At 36.9% G+C, this 16,754-nt stretch overlaps 1 protein-coding gene across 10 annotated transcripts in view; it reads left to right on the forward strand.

The window, feature by feature from the left end:
- Window positions 1-16,754, forward strand: part of LINGO2 (leucine rich repeat and Ig domain containing 2) — a 1,446,432-nt gene that overhangs the window by 988,024 nt on the left and 441,654 nt on the right. Inside the window, exon 7 of one of the 10 annotated variants that reach the window (XR_015169454.1) lies at window positions 8,316-9,070. The exons of 8 other annotated variants lie outside the window; for them this stretch is intronic. The gene's annotated coding sequence lies outside the window, so the exon portion shown is untranslated. Of the gene's footprint in view, window positions 1-8,315; window positions 9,071-16,754 lie in introns of those variants that run through there. One more of the 10 variants, XR_015169453.1, reaches the window with a different exon arrangement.

Consider the following 16,754-nt stretch of genomic DNA (forward strand, 5'->3'; position numbering starts at 1 on the left):
TCTCTCTCTAGTGAGAATATACACTTAGTTCGATCTATACCAGTTCTGGACCATTTTGAAATTACATATTCGCATGCCCAGCTCTAGAGATTCTGCTTCTGTATGAAGGGGAACCAGAAATCTGTATTTTTAGCACATAGTATTTACTTAGGAAATTGAGATTTAAGTGGTACTCTATTGCTCTTGGAGAAGCAAATAGAGAAGAGATGAACGTGAGTCTGGATTCTAAAGCAGAGCCAATCACGAGATATGTGACCTTCAGAAATCACTCAACCTAAAATTCAGTTTCTTCATCTTTACAAGAAGTCTATAAAAGTCTGTTTTACTGAACTCATAAAGTTACTGTTAAAAAATGCATGAAATAATGTGTGCAACAGAAAGGAAAAAAAATTATAAAATGGTTAAATAACCATCTAGTTTCACAGTCTAGGAAAGGAGCAAAAGAGCTTTGCTGAAGCAGATAGCTTTTTCTGGTTTGAAAAATCAAGGCCCTAAGCTGTGACCCGGAGAAGGCAATGCACCCCACTCCAGTACTCTTACCTGGCAAATCCCATGGATGGAGGAGCCTGGTAGGCTGCAGTCCATGGGGTCGCCAAGAGTCGGACATGACTGAGCGACTTCACTTTTACTTTTCACTTTCATGCATTGGAGAAGGAAATGGCAACCCACTCCAGTGTTCTTGCCTAGAGAATCCCAGGGACGTGGGAGCCTGGTGGGCTGCCGTCTATGGGGTTGCACAGAGTCAGACACGACTGAAGTGACTTAGCAGTAGCAAGCTGTGACCTTGACTGCTCTAAATAGAATAGATACAGGGGATCTAGAACAGTGCCTTAATCATGGCTCATGATTCATTATAGGATTATGAAATCAGTTTAGTGATGGCTCCAGCATTTTTTATTTTTTTAAATTAAAAAAGTGGTAGAATATTTAAATATTGCTTTCCATTTACAATCATTACAGAATATCTATCCCCCCATGTTGCACAATACATCCGTAAGTCTTTCTTAGATCCAGTGGTTTGTGCCTTCCGCTCCTCACTCCTATATTCCTTCCCACCCTGTCTCCCCACTGGTAACCACTCATTTGTTCTCTGTGAGTCTGCTTCTTTTTTCTTATATTCACTAGTTTTCTGTATTTTTAGACTCCACAAGTAAGTGATATCATACAGAATTTTTCTTTATCTCATTCACTTAGCATGCTGCTGCTGCTAAGTTGCTTTAGTCGTGTCCAGCTCTGTGCGACCCCATGGACAGCAGCCCACTAGGCTCCCCTGTCCCTGGGATTCTCCAGGCAACTTAGCATAATGCCCTCCAAATCCATATGTTAGTGCAAATGGCAAAATTTCATTCTCTTTAATAGCTGAGAAGTATTCCACTGTGTGCATGTGTGTGTGTGTGTGTGTGTGTGTGAGTGTGAGAGAGAGTGTGTGTGACATCTTATTTATCCATTCATCTGTTGATGGACCCTTAAGCTGCTTCTGTATCTTGGCAAATGTAAATAATGCTGCTATGAACATTGCCAGGGTGGAGGCATATATTTTTTCAAATTAATGTTTTCAGTTTTTTCAGATATATATGCAATCATACAAATGCTGGGTCATGTGATAGTTCTATTTTTAATTTTTTGAGAAGCTTCCACACTGTTTTCTACAGTGGCTTTACCAAATTTACATTCCCACCAACAAAGTATGAGGGGTTCCCTTTCTCCATTTCTTTGTAATATTAGCCATCCTGACTGGAATGAAATGGATATGATAGGATAAGACAGGGCAGAACAGGATAAGCTAGGATAGGATAGGGTAGGACAGACTACAGGATAGAAAATACCATAGCACATCACTTATAGGAAAAAAGAGTTTAAAATATGTTGTCTAATATTTACATATGATTGTTTTCATGCTATCCTACATCTCTGCCTCCAATGCCCTCTCAGTTTATCCCTATATATTTCTGATTGTGTTTGGAAATCATACATAGGAATGAAGAAGATGAGGTAGTGACAAGCATGGTGAGCGAGAAGGAGAAGCAAGATAGCAAGCAGGCAGCATCCTTGGGTGCCAATGCAAGAGACGTAAGAGACTCGGGTTTGATCCCTGGGCTGGGAAAATCACCTGGAGGAGGGCACAGTATTCTTGCCTGGAGAATCCCATGGCAGAGGAGTCTGGTGGGCTAAGGTCCCATAGGGTTACAAAGAGTAGGACATGACTGAAGCAACTTAGCATGCACATATTGCCCTACTTAGTAGCTAGTTATAGTTAAAATCCTAAGTTGTATCTGCTGTTTAGTGGTTACGTTAATGATCACCATTTTGTGAGCTCATACCAAGTGCTAAATTTTGTGCTAAGTAGATTACAATGACATTCTCTTCTAGAGTTCTAGGAGAAATTTTGTAGTGTGTATGCTTTATAGATGATACTCCTGAAGATTAGAAAAATTAAATAGTTAATTTCAACCCAGACGGGTAGCAAATAACAAAAGCACAATTCATGCCTAAGTTATCTGCAGTGATGCACCTCACTGCCTCCGTTCCTAGAGTGAACCAGTGCTTGTGGGCCAGTTTTGGGAGGTCAGCACCATAGAGAACATTGATTCGGAGTAGCAAGTGTGTCTGTGAAGTCAAGCGATGAGGCTAAACCAGTGTTGTGCATTACCCTGTCAGCCTTTGCCAAAAAGTCTTAGTGTCTCTATGTTTTCATTTGATAACTACATGCATTGTAAATGCATTATGGCTTTTCATTTGTAGATCCTAAAGGGACTTGTGGGGGGTGGGTAAAAGCAACTGCATATTATTTCTCTTTTAGATATTAATTTTGCAGCATGTCCCATCAATCTGTTTGCGTTCTGTCACTCACATGGCAGTGATTGAGATGAAAAGAGTATCATGCTAAAGATGTATTTCTGATTTTATAGGGAATATAGTTAGAAAATGAATTGTTCCATGTATTTTTGGAATCTCAGAGCCAGGGTTAGGGCAGGTGTGGGTGAGTCAAGGGAAGGAGGTGTTACTCTGGGATCAGTGTGTTGTCTGTTTTGTATTTGGCAATCATGAGAGTCAATGTTAATTTGATCCAGAAATTATACAATGTGGAAGGAGGTATCTTTTGGAGAAAGACTAGTTTCCTGTGGACAGCTTATGCCCAGAATCTGTTTGCTGTGTGCATTCTTATGAGGGCTGAAATGAAAGAATGAGGCAGCTGTGACTGGCTTTCAAAACTGCAAGGATCTGAAGGACTTGCTCACCAATTGTCCCTGACAGTGGAGGGCAGAGGAGGGCAATTGTTCACTCCCTACTCAAAACCCAGAAAGATGCAGGAGACAGCCTCTCTCAGTCCCTGTTTCTGGAAGTGGAGTTTGGGGTTTGGTAGAGGATACAGGCAACAGAAGGGCTTCCCTGGTGGCTCAGACTGTAAAGAATCTGCCTGCAGTTCAGGAGACCTGGGTTCACTCCCTGGGTTGGGAGATTCCCCTGGAGAAGGGAATAGTGACCCACTCCAATATTCTTGCCTGGGGAATTCCATGGACAGAGGAGCCTGGCGGGCTACAGTCACTGGGGTCTCAGAGTCGTACATGACTGAGCGACTAACACTTTCACAGAAACAGAATTACTGACTTTCAAGGGCATCTAGCATATGAAAATTTGCATTCTGTGATCCGCCTCTCTCTCCCTAGTGTCTCAGAACAATCTGAAATTAGCAAGCCTTGACAACAGCTAATGAATATGAACAGACTTACACAGATTCCCCTTTTACAGTATTGGATTCAGTCTCTTACAAGACAGGCAAATCAGCCCAAGTAACCTCTTTTTTGGATGGATGAAAAAATTTCCTAGCCTTGAGCAGTTGTGTACTCAGAAGAGAGTCAGCTAAAAAAGCTGGGATATAGTAATGATAATAATATAGTAAGTCCTCTATATACATACAAACGAGTTCTGTTCTGAGAGCATGTTCCTTAAGTCCAATGAACTTAGGTATGCAACTAACACAATTAGCTATATAGTACTGTACTCTAATAGGTTTGTAATTTCACACAAATAATAAATAAAAAATCAAACACCAAAAATAAAGAAAACATTTTTAACTTTACAGTCGCTTGAAAAGTACAATAGTAAAGTACAGCAGCGGGCATCCAGGGTCTGGCATCCAGGGAACAGGCAAGAAGAGTTACTGACTAGAGGAGGGAGAGGAGGTGGGAAATGGTAGAGCTGAAGGATCATCAGTAATAGGAGATGGAGGGCAAGCTGCAACTTCATGCATGCCTGACGTTGATGGCACAGGTTCTGGTTCCTTGCTGGAACCAGATGCACGTTCACAGCAGACTTACTGTACGCAGGATCCATAGAGTGTGTACTTTTGTACCAGACATGTCTTCTTCACATCAGTCCAGTGGCATGGACATCACCACCACCACCACCTTGGTCAGCATTTTCCTCAACTTATAAATTAGGAAACTAACAGGCAGAGAAGTTACATTTTACCAGTGGCCCGTGTCCCTGCTCCAGGGGTATGGTTCCCCCTGCTGTGTCTCTCTCCTGTCCGGGTATGAACTGCAAGGCTCCTCTTTGAATTCCAAGTTGCTTCACTGAAGGGTTCTCATCCTGAAACCCATGGGAAAAGGTTTGGTTACATTTCATCACACATTGCTATAGTATCTGGTGAACTATTCTTTCCAGGCATGACTGAGCAGTTGAAAAATAATGATTTAGAATCTACCATGAGCTAGGTACTATCCTAGATGACAGGAGATATTGTTTTGTGACCTAAGTAAACCTGCGGATCGACTTCCTGAATTAGAATCCACTTCCTAGTTGTGACCCTGGAAAAAGTGATTTAACTTCATATGCCTTGGTTTTCTCATCTACAATTGAAGATAATAATAATACCTCCCTGGAAGGGCTGTTGTGGCAACTAAATGAGTTAATTAATGCAAATCAATTAAAATAGTGCCTGGCACAAAGAGCTGAAGAACTTTTCTTGTTATAGTTATTATAATTTATTCTGTTTTTCAAGCTAAAAAGAAGAAAATGGTTTTGAAGTAGTTTTAATAGTCTAAATGGAGAGAGAAAATAATTACTCTGAATCTCTCCTTTTAATTAAATTAGTTGAGATTTTAAAGCACTAATAAAAATATCTCCAATTGTTAAAGGCTTTAATTAAGTTACTCTTTTGCATCCAAGGAATGCATGAATAATATACTTTAATTTATTAGTTTATTTACTTGATACACATAATCTAATCAGTATAGCTAACATATATTGATTCCGTAATAGATGTTGGGAATAGTTGGTGAAAAAATTTTGCACAGGATTTGTAGAATCCTTGCTCCATGCATACTTTCCTACTCTTTTCCACTTGATATCTTTTAAAAATATTATGTGAAATTTTAGTTAGCACTTAAACTGTGTATGAGTGATGCTGTAAAATACAAAACAAATAGTACTTTATTATTGATTGAAATATATTTGTTGAGTAAAAAATCATCTAAAATGAAAATGTTGCTATTGGTTATCTGCATTCCAATTCTTGCTTATATTAAATGCTTTATAATATTTATAATCAAAGAGATGTCTCACTGCAAAAACAGCACATTTAAGATTCTATTTGAGAGTGAATACTTTTTATATATAAAAACCAACCTGTCTGGGATCAATGTTGCACATAAAGCTTCTGATACTTAATATTTGCTCTTTAAATTCACCACAGGGTACACCATGTAATGAAGTTATATCATTGAGAAGACCAAAGAATAGCTGTCCCTCGATGTAAAATATTGATTTATTGATTTGTTTTGCTTTATTTCTGTAACTGAAGAACTTCTAGATTTTTCACTAGTAAAAAAAAAAAATCTGTGTTTTTTAATTATCCCCATTTTACACACTATTCACTTAAAACCTGTGAGATAAGTAAGTTTTAACTCACTTTACAAGCATGAAAGAGGCTTAATGTACTTCATCTATTTTAACTATCGGGTTAGCCAAAAGTTTGTTCAGGTTTTTTGGTAGCATTTTATGGAAAACGCTCAAACAAACTTTTTGGCCAACCCAAAGCTAAGGGAGACTAATTACATAGGAGCCTATGGATATTTAAAAAATTAATGAACAGTTTGTCTTTGAAGTTAGCTTATAGCACTTTTAAAAATCTTGGAGTAGTTTTTATCCCTTCCTTCTCTATTTCTGTTCCAAGAAGTAATGTCATCACTTAGTTGAAGAGAAAGTAAACGTGTCTGTTGTTTCTTCAGAGGTTAGAAATACGGTCGAATATGAAGGGCTTTTGGGAGGAAGATTTCAGGTCAATAGGAGAATGAGCTTTCTAATAATTAAAGCTGTCTCTAAGTACATTCTACTATTAGATATAATCAGAATGTGTTTTATTTTTTGGGAATTTTTGTCACAGAGACAAAGATATTGCTGTTTAAAATATGGTTGAAGAAATTCTTCAGCCATTTTAAAAAAGTCTGCCATGGTCCTAAGCTATTCTTATTTCTCTGTATTCCTAAATCAACTATAAAATTGCTTTTGTAATATCCAAATTATATGTTGGCACAATGACTGTTATTGTCTACTTCTGCTTTATTGACTATGTCAAAGCCTTTGACTGTAGGGACCACAATAAACTCTGGAAAATTCTTAAAGAGATGGGAATACCAGACCACCTGATCTGCCTCTTGAGAAATCTATATGCAGGTCAGGAAGCAACAGTTAGAACTGGACATGGGACAACAGACTGGTTCCAAATAGGAAAAGGAGTACATAAAGGCTATATATTGTCACCCTGCTTATTTAACTTATATGCAGAGTACATCATGAGAAATGCTGGACTGGATGAAGCACAAGCTGGAATCAAGATTGCTGGGAGAAATATCAATAACCTCAGATATGCAGATGACACCTCCCTTATGGCAGAAAGTGAAGAAGAACTAAAGAACCTCTTGATGAACGTGAAAGACGAGAGTGCAAAAGTTGGCCTAAAGCTCACTTTAATGTTCACTGGCCTAAACATTCAGAAAACTAAGATCATGGAGTCTGGTCCCATCACTTCATGGGAAATAGATGGGGAAACAGTGTAAACAGTGATAGACTTTATTTTGGGGGGCTCCAAAATCACTGCAGATGGTGACTGCAGCCATGAAATTAAAGGACGCTTGCTCCTTGCACTGAAAGTTATGACCAACCTAGACAGCATATTAAAAAACAGAGACATCACTTTTCTAACAAAGGTCCATCTAGTCAAAGCTATGGTTTTTCCAATAGTCATATATGGATGTGAGAGTTGGACCATAAAGAAAGCTGAACACCAAAAAATTGATGCTTTTAAACAGTGGTGTTGGAGAAGACTCTTGAGAGTCCCTTGGACTGCAAGGAGGTCCAGCCAGTCTGTCGTAAAGGAAATCAGTCCTGAATATTCATTGGAAGGACTGATGATGAAGCTGAAACTCCAATACTTTGGCCACCTGATGTGAAGAACTGACTGGAAAAGACCCTGATGCTGGAAAAGATTTAAGAAGGGAGAAGAAGGGGACAACAGAGGATGAGATGGTTGCATGGCATCACCAACTCAATGGAAATCAGTTTGAGTAAACTCCAGGAGTTGATGATGGACAGGGAGGCCTGGCATGCTGCATTCCATGGGGTCGCAAGGAGTCGGACATGACTGAGCCACTGAACTGAACTGAACTGAACTATAGGTCAAATTTGGAAATACCAATAGTAAAATTTGGAGGCTTTGTTGTTTTGGAAAAGATGGTTTTCTAATGAATGGACATGGTATGTCCCATCAAAACAACAGCAAAAAACAAAAACTGACCAACAGTGGAGTAATGACCACCTGTCACTGGGATCATTCAGGCAGAGACTGGGTGATCGTTACTTAAGGATGTGGCACAAGGGATATCTCTAGTGGTAGGCCATTTGATTAAGAGGGAGAGGGTGGGAAGATCTGGGCAAATGACATTGAAACATGTATAATATCATGTATGAAACGAGTTGCCAGTCCAGGTTCGATGCACGATACTGGATGCTTGGGGCTGGTGCACTGGGACGACCCAGAGGGATGGTATGGGGAGGGAGGAGGGAGGAGGGTTCAGGATGGGGAACACATGTATACCTGTGGCGAATTCATTTCGATATTTGACAAAACTAATACAATATTGTAAAGTTTAAAAATAAAATAAAATAATTTTTTTTTAAATAAATAAATAAATTGTCTTACAACTCTAGCAATTTCCTTTTAAATGTGGAAGCTCTTGTCTAGCTTTAAATTATTTTCCTTGAAACAGTTGCATAATGTAGTAGATAAAAACATCAATTTTATGATGAAACAGGTAGACCTGGGATTTGGTCTTTGCTGCCAACAACCAAGCTGTGTGACTGATTCAGCTTATCCAACTTTCTCATGAACAGCTTGTATCGCTGCAGAAGAACCATCTCTAATCAGTGACTGGTATGGACTGAAGGCATGCCTGTTAAAGTTCCTCATGTGGATCAAGTGTTCATAATGTGCCCTAGTTCTGGGTCTAAGGACCTGGGAGGCTGTGTCTTTCAAAGGACTTAGAGAGAAATGATTGAGAAAGGAACTCTGATGGGAACTAGGGAAATAAGTATGATATTCCATAGTTTGTGTTAACTTTTAAATCTGTAGTATCACTGAACCGCTTTTATGCATATTTAGTTTATATTAACCGGAAACAAATATCTTTGTGACTGATGTGTTACAGTTAAGACACTTTCACCACTACAAGGATGGGGGGTTTATAATTGTTTGCTTTTTTTCAGAGATGACTCTATCCATCATCTCTGGCTACATTCATAGCTCTTTATAGATGCTAAAAGTGATTGAACATCTAAACACTAGAACTGCAGTTTCCTGTAAATCTGCTTTCTATCATATAATCTCTCAGTTCATATTTATCACTCTCTGCCAGGCCAAGTTCACTTGACCAGTAAAAGATTTTCTTGCAGATTTGTGTTACATAATGGTAGTTAGCCTGTGGCATACATCAAATCAGTGGTAATAGATGTTTTCTCTTCATGCACACACATACATGCCATTATGGAGACCACATTCCTCAAAGAGTATAGTGTGAGTCTTATATGCTGAAACTGCACAAAACTAGTCTTTCTTAGCCTACAGTTTTGATCCTTCACTGAGAACCCTCCTAGAGCTGGCTAATCAGCATGCAGAACTAAGTTCCAGAGGAGTCCACAGAGCTCTCTAGGGACCTACACCCATCTGTGTGGAGAGAAAGGGACCATATGTAATTTTTCAGACCTGTCTTCACTTATTCTCCTCAAGAAACCTTTTGTTGCTTCAGAAGTAGAAATGAATGTGTGTTTCAGCTGGCTTCCAGTACACCTAGGAAGAGAATGCAAAAATATATAGCAGTTTATTTAGGGGCCAAATGTTATTCTGTAAATGGTAACTTTTCCAAAACAACACACACCCACCTGTTCTCTCTGTGTGTAGACATTTGAGGTTTGGGTTTTCTAATGAATCCTAGAATAATGAGAGAAAAAATAGATGAAATATAAAGACAGGCAAGAAGAATAGTAGATGTCTATCCATTAGACTGATGTGTTTAAAAGGTCAGCATCCGCTAGGCTAAAGTTAGAATGAATTTCTCTATTAGAGGTAGCTTCAGCATTTCTTGGGAAAGTCTATTGGCACCTTATCCTGCTCAATGTTATGTGGCAGCTTGGATGGGAGGGGAGTTTGGGGAAGAATGGATACATGCGTATATGTGTGGCTGAGTCCTTTCTCTGTTCACTTGAAACAATCACAGTATTGTTAATCGGCTATACCCCAATATGAAATAAAAACTGAAAAAAAATCATTAATAGATGCAAAAATATTCTACTTTTGGGTTGTACTATGTTTTATTTAATCAATTTTAATTGTTAGACATTAAACTACTTTTCATTTCTCCTACTACAACTCACTATGTAATAAAAAGGCAGCATAACCAAGCAATTATCTGATATTTTCCTGGGAAAGATTCTTAAAGTCAACCTACTTTAAGGAATACATGTATTAGAAACTATATATTGCCAATTTTCTTCCAGAAAAGTTTTATAAACTTTGTTAGCAGGTGGTCCCAAGAATATTTAATAGTAATTCAATCTTTCCTCACTTGTTTGGGATGTTACTTTTACCATACTATATATAGTTTATATTTATTTAGTTCTTTAAATTTTGTATTATTTTCCAGGAATCTCTTTGTCTATGATGAATTCAGTACTATGACCGATCATTATTTTTCCTTTAAAACATATTTCAATATATAGTAGATCCAACTAATCCCCCAAGTCATTTTATTATTATATTCTTGACTAATCGCATCTCTCATGTATTTGATCTATAAATTTACCTCCCTCACCACCAACATCCCTCATTAAAATACTTTTAGGATCTTAGTTGCAATTGAATAGCATTTATGTATTAATTTTGGGAGAGACAGCTGTGTAAAATGGAGTGCTCATTCACAGAAAGTTCTTAAGTATGTTCACTGATTTTATTTTGATGTTTCTTTTACCATTTTTAAATGTATATATCCTATTAAGTTTAATAAAGCATTTGTATGTTGTTTTTATTACGAAGATAATTTTTAAATATACTTTAAAGCGTACCTGGATAAAATTAATGCATGGGAAAATCTATTTTAAAACTTTTAAACAATTTATCTTGCTGGACTGCTGTTTCAGCATTTATACCTCTTATTTATTATCATAATGCATACTAAATAATAAAACTAGTATCAAGATTCCTTGTCTTATTCTGGAATGTATCTTGTATTTCATTATTAAAAATACTTCAGCAGTTGGTTTTAGATAAATACTTTTCAATTTAATTAAAGTTTCTATTTATGTTATTAAAGTTTTCAAATTTTATTAGTTACTGAAAGGATATTGAACCTTTTCAAATGTTTTAGGAATATCAATAAAGATTATGTTTATCTCTTTGCCTTTTTAATATGAAGAGTTACTAATGTAATAGATCTTTTAAGAGAAATTGTCTTTGTCTTGCTAGGATTAATCCTACTAATCAATGTATTATTCTTTTAGTATATTACTGGATTATACTTGTTAATTTTCAATTAAGATTTTTGCTTATGTAATCCCAAATGAGATTAATATTATTGCTTTTGTGATTGATCATGATCAAATTTTAGTTGCTGATTTTATATGACCTTTATAAAATGAATTAGGCAATCTTTATCTCTTTTTTTTAACTTAAAAAAAATTTTATATTGGGGCATAGTCTATTAGCAGTGTTGTTAGTTTCATATGTCCAACAAAGTGATTCAGTTATACCTATACATGTATACATTCTTTTTCAAATTCATTTCCTGTTTAGCTTATCACAGAATCCTGAGCAGAATTATCTATCTCTTTATGCTAGGGCAAGAATTGGCAAATTATAACCTACAGGATAACATCTGCCTGCCATCTGCTTTGTAAATAAAGTTGTATTAAAACACAGTCATGCTCATTGAATCGCATATTATCTGTTTAGGCTTGCATTTAACCTATGGCAGGAGAGTTCAGTAATTGCAACAGAGACTTCCTGGTCCTCAAAGCTACTGTAATTTATTATTTGACCTTTTAAAGAAAAAGCTGCTCTAATATAATTGAAGTTGCCCAGGACTTCTCCATCCTTTGAAAGTTTTACAGAAAAATTAACTGGGCCTTTACCTAATTGTCTTGTGAGAGGATCGGTTTTGAGTGTTCATTCTTTGTTGTAATGTTTATTTATCTCATTGACATTTTAACTGGAACTTCTTGACATTTTATAATTCAGTTTTTTCATGAGTAACACAATTTTCCAGATTTTAGTATTAGTGAAGATTGAATGTATTCTAATAAAGCTTTATTTTTATATTTTGCTTCTTCCTTTTTGAATGATACATGTTTAAATATTCTTTTATATTTTATTCAATATTATGGAGAGTGTCTATTTTGTTGTCCTTTAAAAAAACAATTTTGTTGGTTATCAAGTCTACTTTTGTCCATTTTATCTGTTTAATCTATTTATATAATTATACTTTATTAATTCCTTCTTAAATACATTTTTACATTTTTAAAGTACTTCATTGTCATTTCTTGAATTTCTTAAGTTTAGTAAATGATTAGTTGGGGACTTAAAATTTTTCTTATTTAAACATAAATGCATTTAAGATTATATATAAATTTTTCAAGTACCACTTTGAATTATCCCATTTTCATTGTGATAAACTTTTGTTGTGGTTGTTCAGTCACTAAGTCATGTACAACTCTGTGACCCCATGAACTATAGGACACCAGGCTCCTGTGCCCTCCACTATCTCCCTGAGTTTGCTCAAATTCATGTCCATTGAGTCAGTGATATCATCCAATCATCTCATCCTCTGTTGTACCTTTCTCCTCCTGTGTTCAGTCTTTCCCACCATCAGGGTCTTTTCCAGTGAGTCAGCTCTTCACATCAAGTGGCCAAAGTATTGGAGTTTCAGCTTCAGCATCAGTCCTTCAATGAATAGTCAGCATTGATTTCCTTTAGGACTAATTGGTTTGATCTCTTTTCAGACCAAGGGACTCTCAAGAGTCTTCTCCAGCACTGCAGTTCAAAAGCATCAATTTTTCAGTGTTCAGCCTTCTTTATGGTCCAACTCTCACATCCATACATGACTACTGGAAAAACCATAGCTTTGACTATATGGACCTTTGTCAGCCAAATAATGTCTCTGCTTTTTAACACCCTGTCTAGGTTTGTCATAGCTTTCTTTTCAAGGACCAAGCGTCTTTTAATTTCATGAATGCAGTCACTGTCCACAGTGATTTTGGAATCTAAGAAAATAAAATCTGTCACTGCTTTCACTTGTTCCCCCTCTATTTGCCATGAAGTGATGGGACTGGATGCCATGAACTTAGTTTTTTGAATGTTGAGTTTTAAGCCAACTTTTTCACTCTCCTCTTTCACCCTCATCAAGAGGCTCTTTTGTTCCTCTTCAATTTCTGTAATTAGAGTGGTATCATCTGCATATCTGAGGTTGTTGATATTTCTCCCAGAAATCTTGATTCCAGCTGTGATCTCAGCCTAGTGTTTTGCATTAAATAAGCAGAGTGACAATATATAGCCTTGTTTTACTCATTTCCCAATTTTGAACCAGCCCATTATTCCATGTCCAGTTCTAACTGTTGCTCCTTTACCCACATACAAATTTCTCAGGAGATAGATAAAGTGGTCTGGTATTCCCATCTCTAAGAATTTTCCAGTTTGTTATGATCCACACAGTCAAAAGCTTTAGCATAGTCAGTGATGCAGAGATGTTTTTTCTGCCAAAGAATGTTTAAACTACTGTACAATTGCGCTCATTTCACATCCTAACAAGGTTATGCTCAAAATCCTTCAAGCTAGGCTTCAGCAGTATATTAACTGAGAACTTCCATAGGGACAAGCTGGGTTTAGAAAAGGCAGAGGAACCAGGGATCAAATTGCCAACATTTGTTGAATCATGAAGAAAGCCACGGAGTTCCAGAAAAACACCTATTTGCTTCTTTTCTTTTCACAGCTATTTGTAAGGCCTCCTCAGACAGCCATTTTGACTTTTTTCATTTCTTTTTATTGGGGATGGTCTTGCTCCCTGTCTCCTGTACAATGTCACGAACCTCCATCCACAGTTTACCAGGCACTCTATCAGATCTAATCTCTTAAATCTATTTCCCACTTCCACTGGATAATTGTAAGGGATTTGATTTAGATCATACCTGAATGGTCTAGTGGTTTTCCCTACTTTCTTCAATATAAGTCTGAATTTAGCAATAAGGAGTTCATGATCTGAGCCACAGTCAGCTCCCAGTCTTGTTTTTGCTGACTTTATAGAGCTTCTCCATCTTTGGCTGCAAATAATATAATCAATCTGATTTCGTTGTTGGCCATCTGCTGATCTCCATGTGTAGAGTCTTCTCCTGTGTTGTTGGAAGATGGTGTTTGCTATGATTGATCTGTTCTCTTGGCAAAGCTCTATGAGCCTGTGCCCTGCTTCATTCTGTAGTCCAAGGCCAAATTTGCCTGTTACCCCAGGTGTTTCTTGACTTCCTATTTTTACATTCCAGTCCCCTATAATGAAAAGGACATCTTTTTTGGGTGTTAGTTCTAAATGATCTTGTCAGTCTTCATAGAACCATTCAACTTCAGCTTCCTCAGCATTACTGGTTGGGGCATAGACTTGGATTACTGTAATATTGAATGGTTTGCCTTGGAAACAAATGGAGATCATTCTGTCATTTTTGAGATTGCGTCCAAGTACTGCATTTCCTACTCTCTTGTTGACTATGATGGCTACTCCATTTCTTCTAAGGGATTCCTGCCCACAGTAGTAGATATAATGGTCACCTGAGTTAAATTCACCCATTCCACTCCATTGTAGTTCGCTGATTCCTAGAATGTCAACATTCAGTCTTGCCATCTCCTGTTTGATCATTTCCAATTTGCCTTGATTCATGAACCTAACATTCCAGGTTCCTATGCAATATTAGTCTTTATAGAATCAGACTTTGCTTCTATCATATCACATCCACAACTGGGTGTTGTTTTTCCTTTGGCTCCATCTCCTCATTCTTTCTGGAGTCATTTCTTCACTAATCTCCAGTAGCATGTTGGGCACCTGCAGACCTGGGGAATTCATCTTTCAGTATCCTATTTTTCTTTTTTCAAAGTATTATTAATTGTTTTCTTGTATTACCAATGATATTAAATTTGATTTTATTATTTTTTTTATTTTTAGGCCTAATGCAATGAATAATTTTATACATATACTATACATATGTGTGTGTGTGTGTGTGTGTATGTGTATGTGTATGGAACAAAGTGTATAGTCGTTGTTTATAGGGTTCATGTTTCAACATACAGTACTAAATCAAGCTTGTTAGATACTGTGCATCCCAGTTTATGTTTTGAATAATTGATCTGTTTGTCTTAAAATTCTGTGTTAAACTCCCCTTACAAATTTAATTTTATGTTTTTCTAGATATCATCTAAATAATTTTTAACATTTTATGTGTTTCTGCCATGTGCATAAAGGTCCATGGCTTGCATTTGTATTCTTGTGTATAGAGTTTACAAGAGAATGCAAAATCTTAGTTGTGAGTTCCGTTTTCAGATATTAATATTGTTCACTTTTTGCTTTGCATTTGACTAACACATATATCTACATCTTTACTCTTACTCTTCTCAAAATACTATTTTGTTTTAGTGTGATTCTTGCTAATATCAAATAGCTAACATTTCTTTTGATCATAAACTAAATTTTTCTTTTAAAGGAAAATGTAAGCTAGTCAACCTGTATTGGAATAACTGATTTTCTGATCTCATTCTTTTAATCTAGTTTAATGTTATTTATTTTTATGATTTCTTAGGGTTTTCTTCTTTTGATGTCCTAACCTTTCCTATGATGGCCAAGTATTCTTGGTCTTTAATGACCTCCAGCTATTATCCTGCTGGCCCCATGACTTGCAGATTTTACATTCTAATTCTATTCTTTATACCATTAATTTTAAATGTTTAAATACACACACACACACACACACGTATATTCCCTTATTAACTTCCAGAAAAAAAATGTTGTCAGGGGATTCCTTCTTTGTAAGGTGAATATTTTAGCAAGCTAATACCTTCCCATCTTCCCATGTATCATTGAAATTACCTGAAAATGTTGTGCTTTTGTTCTTTTTTACATACCCATCTCCTTCAGGAATTATGTCTTTATATGCACATTAGGTTCAAACACCACGTTAGTAACTGTGTGTGTATGCTTTATGGATTTAAGTATTATGTATTGAGTGTTTTCTATGTACCAGGCAGTAGACATTTCTAATTATTATTGGTTTTGTTTTCTCATCATTGTATGTGGTATCTTCCCTTTCCTGCACCTTGCTTTCACTGATTGGTTGATCAGAATACCTTTCCAAGTGGGTTTGATTTTCATCAAAAGGACACATGAGGAATACATCATCTGAATGCTGTAAATCTGAAAATGCCTTCCTTTCCCTCTCTCAAATGAATCCCACTTTTTCCTCTCCCTCTCTCAAATGAATCGCACCAGTAGGACTGGTGCCCAGTAGTTTACAGAGCTGAGAATAGGGCTATGGGCAGAAAGAGATATTAGTGGTTGTTAGAGAACTTTTTCCCCCAGGGAAAATTTCTCTTTGAAATTTTCATCCTTGGCTGACAGTTTTGGAAAATTTGCAATTTTTAGTGTTGACTACCTTAAGATGCTTGAGTCAGAAATGCTTATTCCTCCTTGATCCCTGATAGACACATTTTATTTATAACATCCTCTGGTTAGTTTGCCAGACAGTTCTTAGAACCTACAGACTCAGTATTGGCTGTGAGTCTCTCGGTGCCTCCCATCCCCAACAGGTAATGGCAGCAGGTGGAAACTCTTTGTGTTCTGCAGAATCAGTGGGAGGCCGAGGCCCAAACTCCCTCTACTTGTTTCTCGCCTTCACCTTTTCCTATCTAATGTCTCAAGGAGAAAGATACATAAGAAAGATCTTTACCTGGTTTTCAACAAGTATATGGATTTTTTCGGAGAAGGCAATGGCACCCCACTCCAGTACTCTTGCTTGGAAAATTCCATGGATGGAGGAGCCTGTTAGGCTGCAATCCATGGGGTCACTAAGAGTTGGACACAACTGAGCGACTTCACTTTCACTTTTCACTTTCATGCATTGGAGAAGGAAATGGCAACGCACTCCAGTGTTCTTGCCTAGAGAATCCCAGGGATAGG

Source organism: Bos grunniens, chromosome 8 (genome assembly GCF_055505025.1).
Source record: "Bos grunniens cultivar Pamir isolate PY7600 chromosome 8, Bosgru_T2T1.0, whole genome shotgun sequence".
In the NCBI taxonomy this organism is placed as follows: Eukaryota; Metazoa; Chordata; class Mammalia; order Artiodactyla; family Bovidae; genus Bos; species Bos grunniens.